This window comes from Lipotes vexillifer, unplaced genomic scaffold (assembly GCF_000442215.2).
Source record: "Lipotes vexillifer unplaced genomic scaffold, Lipotes_vexillifer_v1.1 scaffold496, whole genome shotgun sequence".
NCBI classification, from domain to species: domain Eukaryota; kingdom Metazoa; phylum Chordata; class Mammalia; order Artiodactyla; family Lipotidae; genus Lipotes; species Lipotes vexillifer.
The window spans coordinates 22471-29467 of record NW_006786690.1 but is presented as its reverse complement, the minus strand read 5'-3'; positions in this window follow the sequence as shown (position 1 = coordinate 29467).

Genomic DNA, 6997 nt, shown 5'->3' with positions numbered 1-6997 from the left:
GCTAAGATCCCCCAAGCCTCGTGGCAAACACACACACACACACACACACACACACACACACACACACACACACATGCACGCAATAAAAACAAGTACTAAGCTTTAAAACATATAAAATACTGATGCATTCTGAAAAGACATTGAAACTAAAATTATGCTTAAAACCTGGTTTGGGGCTTCCCTGGTGGCGCAGTGGTTAAGAATCCACCTGCCAATGCAGGGGACACAGGTTCGAGCCCTGGTCTGGGAAGACACCATATGCCACGAAGCAACTAAGCCCATGCGCCACAACTACCGAGCCTGAGCTCTAGAGCCCGCGAGCCACAACTACTGAGCCCACGTGCCACAACTACTGAAGCCTGCGTGCCTAGAGCCCCCGCTCCGCAACAAGAGAAGCCACCACAATGAGAAACCTGCACACCGCAACAAAGAGTAGCCCCCGCTCACCGCAACTAGAGAAAGCCCGCTCACCCCAACTAGAGAAAGCCAGCTCACAGCAACGAAGGCCCAACACAGCCAAAAAAAAGTCAAACCAGGGACTTTCTTGTCAGTCCAGTGGTTAAGACTCTGCGCTTCCACTGCAGGGGGCACGGGTTCCATCCCTGGTCGGGGAACTGGATTCTGCATGCCGTGTGGCAAAAAAAAAACCAAAAAGCACACACACACACAAAAATCCAAATCCTTTTTGTCTTTAGTAATCGTGAGGAAGCTTTACATATTCATATAATACATTGTACATTATATGCACTGGCTCGTTAATACTATTTTCAAGAAGAGAATATTGTTTTAAACTAACAATAAAACAAAGTTAATTGACTGGGCTGCATCAGTCTTTCTTCTTTCCATTGGTTCTTGGATTTCCTTAAATGATGGCATCATGTTCACAGATGGGTCTATAACAAATGCCTCTTCTTGATTAGTACATTTTGCATCCAATGTAAAGCATAGATTAAATTCCATAATTTAATATAATACTACCAAGAAAGCTGCCAGTATCAAATTTTGATCTTTTATTTTCTTTAGAGTTAATAGTTGCTGTAATTGTTACTGATGAAGAAACCAATGTCACGTAACTACTGTGGGTTGTAGTCATTGTGGATGTTGATTGACATCCGGGATGTTTTTCGAAACACTTGTTATTTTGGGTGTAGACTCTAAGGTGGTGGAAGTTATATCTGTTGAGACCCCTGTTGTCATTGTAGATGTTACTATGGGTTTCACGGTGGTGACTGTCCCATTCTTTGAGACTGAGGAAACTGGAGTCGTTGATGGTTTCATAACGCGGTTGGAAGATTCATTTGCATGGCTGAAAGCCACCCGTGGGGTCTTCCCTGTTGAGTTAGCAATGGAGTTTTCTAGAGACAGCGCTCTTTGTGCTTCGCGACCCTCTGGGTCTGTGCGGTCCATGGCGGCCTGCGGCAGCGGCAGCACTAACCTGCATCACCGCCCCAAGTTGCATCACCGCCCCAAGTTGCACCACCTCCCAGACACCTCGCGCCAGTCCTGCTGTTCCGAGAGGAGGACATGGCGCCCCACGTGTCCCCAACTGAGGTGGCCATTGCGCTGGTGAGAGCAGCCGCTTTGCTCAACTGAGCCCCGCTGCGCGTTTCCTCTCGCCGCCTGTTCCCTCCCTCCCAGGACGACCCCACTCCCCCGCTCCCCCAACCTCCCATTTCCCCTCACCTCCCCCCACCCCCAGGATCACCAAATAGGGCGCGGGTGCCCTTTTAAGAGAGCCGGGCCCTTTTAAAAGCAATTTGGCAATCTATTTTAGGAGGCGGTAATTCCTCCCCTGGAACTTTATCCTAATAAAATCATCTAAAGAGACAAAAAATAGAGTAGCAAAAACTTGAAAACAACTTACGTATCAAAGGTGTTTTGAGTGCTCACTTTGGGGCAAACTCATGTTATACACAAGACACAGATGATCTCATTTAGCTCTCAAAACAATTCTAGGCAGCGTATGCTATTTTACCCCTCATATACCAAATGGGGAAACTGAAGCTACGGGAAATACTGTGGTTTGGCCAGAGCTCAACAAAGTTAAAGCTGGGGTTGGAACCCAAGCCATCTGCCTCCAGAGTCACATGCTTCACCACTGCATTTTGCTGCTTCTGCCAGGTCCCTGTCTTTAGTGACCCTTTGCTTTACTGCAGTTTCCTGTTCCCAGACCCAACCTTCAACACGATGCTGATATCTTGATCTGATAAGAGGCTCATGAAAAGCTTCCGCAAGGGATGACAGGTAGTTGAGGAGTGATAATGATACAGAGCTCCTTTCCCTTCTTGAGAGCTGTGTGGAGAACAGGCAGTGAGCAGCCATTTCTGGAGCCTCCAAAATGCGCTGAGGTCTGTAGATAGGTAATCTCATTAGAACCTCCCAGCTCCATTGTAGGGGATCATTAGGCTCTTTGACAGGTGTGGAAACTGAGGCTCAGAGAAGGGTGGTGACCAGCTCAAGGTCACACAGCAAGAAAGTGATAATGGATCCAGAATCCTAGCCCAGGGTGTCTGATTATAGACCACACCCTCCTTCTCCCGGCTGTCTCTTTGACAGAGACTCAAAATATAATTACTGTAGTGGACTCCGGCATGGGGAATGTTGGACTGGTGCAGGCGGGGAGGATGTTTGGTGGATAGGTCTAGGGGACACTGACCCAGCTCCAGTGGCAGATCTCCAGGACCGGAAGTTAGGCAGTCCCAGGTCTGGGATCCAATGGGTCCCTCCTCGGATCCCAGACCTTGGCAGATACTTGACTAGTGCAACTAAGAAGAAGGTCCTACGCAAAGGCTGAAGCTACGTTCTTGTGCAAGTGGAGAACTACATAGGGAAACAGAGGCAGAATCCCAGTCAAGGGGCCAACACGGCAGAAGGAGAAGCCTGCAGCACCATGGATCTATGGGTCCCCTGAAGCATCCGCCAACTTTATGGTCTTTTCCATGTTCACAACTTTTTTCCCCACAAGAGAGAAGGGGAAAGGGACAATGACAACAGCTGACTCATCTCAGGGAAATCACCCTCCCGCCTGCCCCCCCAACCTAGAGGCAAATGAATACAGAAGACAACTTTATGCACTGTTGGTGGGAATGTAAGTTGGTGCAGCCACTATGGAAAACGGTATGGAGTTGCCTCAAAAAATTAAAAATGGATCTACAATATGGTCCAGTGATTCTACTCCTGGGTGTTTACCCAAAGAAAACAAAGACAGTAATCCGAAAAGATGTATGCACCCCTAGGTTCATTGCAACATTATTTACAATAGCCAAGATATGGAAGCAACCTAAATGTCCATCAATAGAAGAATGGATAATAAAAGATGTGGAATATTACTCAGCCATAAAAAAGAATGAAATTGTACCATTAACAACAACATCGGTGGACCTAGAGGGTACTATGCTAAGTGAAATAAGTCAGACAGAGAAAGACAAGTACTGTATTATCTCACTTATACGGTAACAAACACAGCAAAACAGAAACAGAGTTGTAGATACAGAGAGCAAACTGGTGGTTGCCCGGAAGGAGTGGGGGGTTGGGCAAAATAGGTGAAGGGGATTAAGAGATACAAACCTCCAGTTATAGAATAAATAAGCCATGGGGATGTAATATACAGCATAAGGAACATAGTCAATAGTATTGTCATAATTTTGCATGGTAACAGATGGTTACTGGACTTGTGGTGATCACTTTGTAGTGGATTTAATTGTTGGATTACTATTTTGTTGACCCAAAACTAACATAATATTGTACATCAACTATGCTTCAATTAAAAAAAAAATGTTCCTAGAACCTCCCATCCCACTTACCCACACATCCTGCCCTTGCTGGGCTTGGCCCGGGGGCTGAGCTGGGTGGTCATAGAGTAGGGCCCTCAAAGGGAGGAGCTAGGAGGGCTGAGGAAGCTGATCAAGAGGAAGAAAACCTCCCTGTCATGGACTTATTCACCCCCGAATATTATCACATGAATCAAGAAGCTCTGTCCACATCTCCAAGCCTCTTGCCCCTGTTCTCTTAAGCCAGTGGCACAGTTTTCTCTTTTCCTATATAGCTCTCAAGGACCAGGAAAAGGACTGTACCAGTAGGGGACAAATAAGGAAGGCGTAAGGTTCAGCTCTCTTACTCCTGTTGCCCACACCACCCCTGCCCCCACCAAGAGCTGCTGTGCCCTGGGTTACTTCCCCAGTAATGAGAAAATCTAGAGCGCATCAGAGATGAAGTCTTCTCGGGGGGAAGGCACCTCAGGATCAATGATTCACTCCTCTGAGTGCAGAATGAAGTATTGAGACATGTGGTTCTAAGAACCTTGTAAGAACAGATCAGACTCACCTTAGAAAGGAGCCAAACCAAGCTGTGGCCAAGACCGTCCACACCAGAAGCACCGTCTCCCATGCTTGGCCCCAGTTGGAGTCTGAGGAAGGCAGGGTAGGAAGGATGAGAAACACGTAAATATTGAGTACCTACGGTGTGCCACGAGCTGTACTCATCTCATTTCATCCTCACTATTACTCCAAGAACTCAAGATTCTTAACTTTCCCCATTTCACAGGTGAAAATGGTATTAGTTCAGATTCTTTGCACTGGAATCAACAATCCACTGAAGTGAGTGTTTCCTGAAAGGGGGTGGGTGGGGTGAAAAAGGGGTATTAATTCTAAGGATCGGAGACTATGACCTAGAAATCATGCACATGGGTTAGTACTCACCATGCATTAGATATAGTTCTATGCACTTTTATTTAATCATTATGGCAACCCCATGAAGTAGGTATTAATGTCATTCCCACTTTACAGATGAGAATGAGGGCACAGAGAAGTTAAATAACTCAGCTAGTAAATGACAGAGCCAGAATCTGAACCAAGGTAATATGGAACCAGAGACTATGCCCTTAACCATTACACCAGTGGTTACCTATCTGCCTAGCTAGCTGTCTGATAGCTGACTGGGCCTAAGAAATAATCTGGAATGAGGGCTTTATTCTTCTCTCTGGCTGTAGACCAGCTCTCTCTGGTGGAAAATGACCATAGCCAGCTCCTGATTTCCTATTTCCTCCATTTAAGAGGCCAATCAGACTAAGACTGGAATTCCAAATTTCTGGATTAGAGACCCTGATTGGCCCATTATGGTTCAGATCCATACCCCTGGTCCAATCAGTTGAGACAGGGTTGGGGGATGGGGACAGGGTCACGTAATACAGAAGCCCCATCACAGGAAATATGTGGAGATGGGAGGGACAATTACCAGAAAATGGGGAGGTTGCACTGAGAGGTCACCCAAAAGTTTTCCACTACAGGAAAATGAGGCTCAGGAAGACTGGATAATTTGCCCAAGGTCACTGGTAGCAAAGGTTGAAGCCCAGATTCGAGCCCAGGTTGATCTGTATCCAAATTTAAGTCCTTTCCTCCATAGCATACAACCTCCCCATGAAAGTGAAAAATCTTGGTTAGATGCATAAGGTAAGTTCACAAGGGAATTTTCACTCAATCACTATTTGTTAAGCACCTGTTATGTACCCAGCACTGTTCTAGACAGTGGGGTTACATGGTGAGTAAAACAGACAAAAGTCCCTGTTCTCATGAGCCTGACATTCAAAGTGATACAACTGAATAAGAACAGAGGCCTGTCTTGGAGAAAAGCTCCTTTGGTTGCTGCCCCAGGTGGTGTGGAACATGGAAAGAACTTGGACTTTGACATCTGTCACAGACATTGACTCCTTTTAGACATTTCCCCATGGACGGCAAACATGGCACCAATTCTTCACCTTTCCCTGTACAGTCTTCCCTTGTTATCTGCTGGGGATTTGGTTCTAGGACAACCACCACCCCACCCCTGCAACTCAAATACCAAAATCTGCAAAGTATTTGCATGTAACCTATGCGCATCCTCCAGTATACTTTAAATCATCTCTAGATTACTTATAATATCTAATACACTGTAAATGCTATTTAAATAATTGTAAATACAATGTAAATGCTATGTAACTAGTTTTTCTTTTTGGAACCTCCTGGAATTGTTTTTTTCGAATATGTTTGATCCATGGTCGGTTGAATCGGTGGATGTGGAACCTGCAGATAGGGAGGGAGGGCCAACTGTATCCACACCCTTTGCCGTGATATTTCACAGTGCTCTCTCACTCTGATGCTGGCCTTGGTCACGTGACTTCCTTTGGCCAATAGGGTATCAGCAGATGTGATGCAAGCTGGGCCTTAAAAAGCACTTGTGTGATAGGGTTTGCCCCCTCTTCTGCCTCTGCCATTACCCAGGAGAACATGCCAGAAGTAACCCACTGGAGGAGCAGAACCAGAGGGCCTAGTCTTCCCAGCCAAGGTTAGACTAGATCATCCAATAGCCAGTCAATCTCCAGACATGTGAGCAAGTCCAACCAAAATCAGCAGAGCTGCCTAACTGACCACCAGATGTATGAGCTGATGGTTGCATGCTTTGGAAGCATGTGATTGCTTGCTATGTACTATTATTTTGGTGATAGATAACTGATAAACACCCCCTAACACTGTATTAATTTCCTCTGTGGCCTTGATGGAAAGGTAACTCCAAATGACCCATCCCACTAAAAAAGCCATTTTCCTATCCTCAACCTGGAGGACAGGGCCATGATGGAAACTAACCCCATCAAACACCTTATGTCCTGAGAATCTGAATTTGGAGGCAGTACAGCCAAAATAGGAGATCTTGTTGGAGGTCATTCATCATGCTGGTGGTGGCAGCACTCAAGTGTAAATGTGTCTCCAACATGAACCTAGACCCTCCATCTCTCCTTTGGTTCCTGTCTGTCCCCAAACTTGCTTCTACAGCTCCCCATAAATTCTTTGAGCCTCGCCCACATCCCTCCAATAAATTCTCTTTTGCTGAAAATTGGCAGAGGTGGTGTCGGTTGCTTGTAGCCAAGAACTCTAACTGCTACTCGCCAGCTAGACCCAAATTCAAGTCCCAGTCCTACTACTTAGCAGCAGATCATTGTGCAGGGACTCAATGAATAGGTGACCTC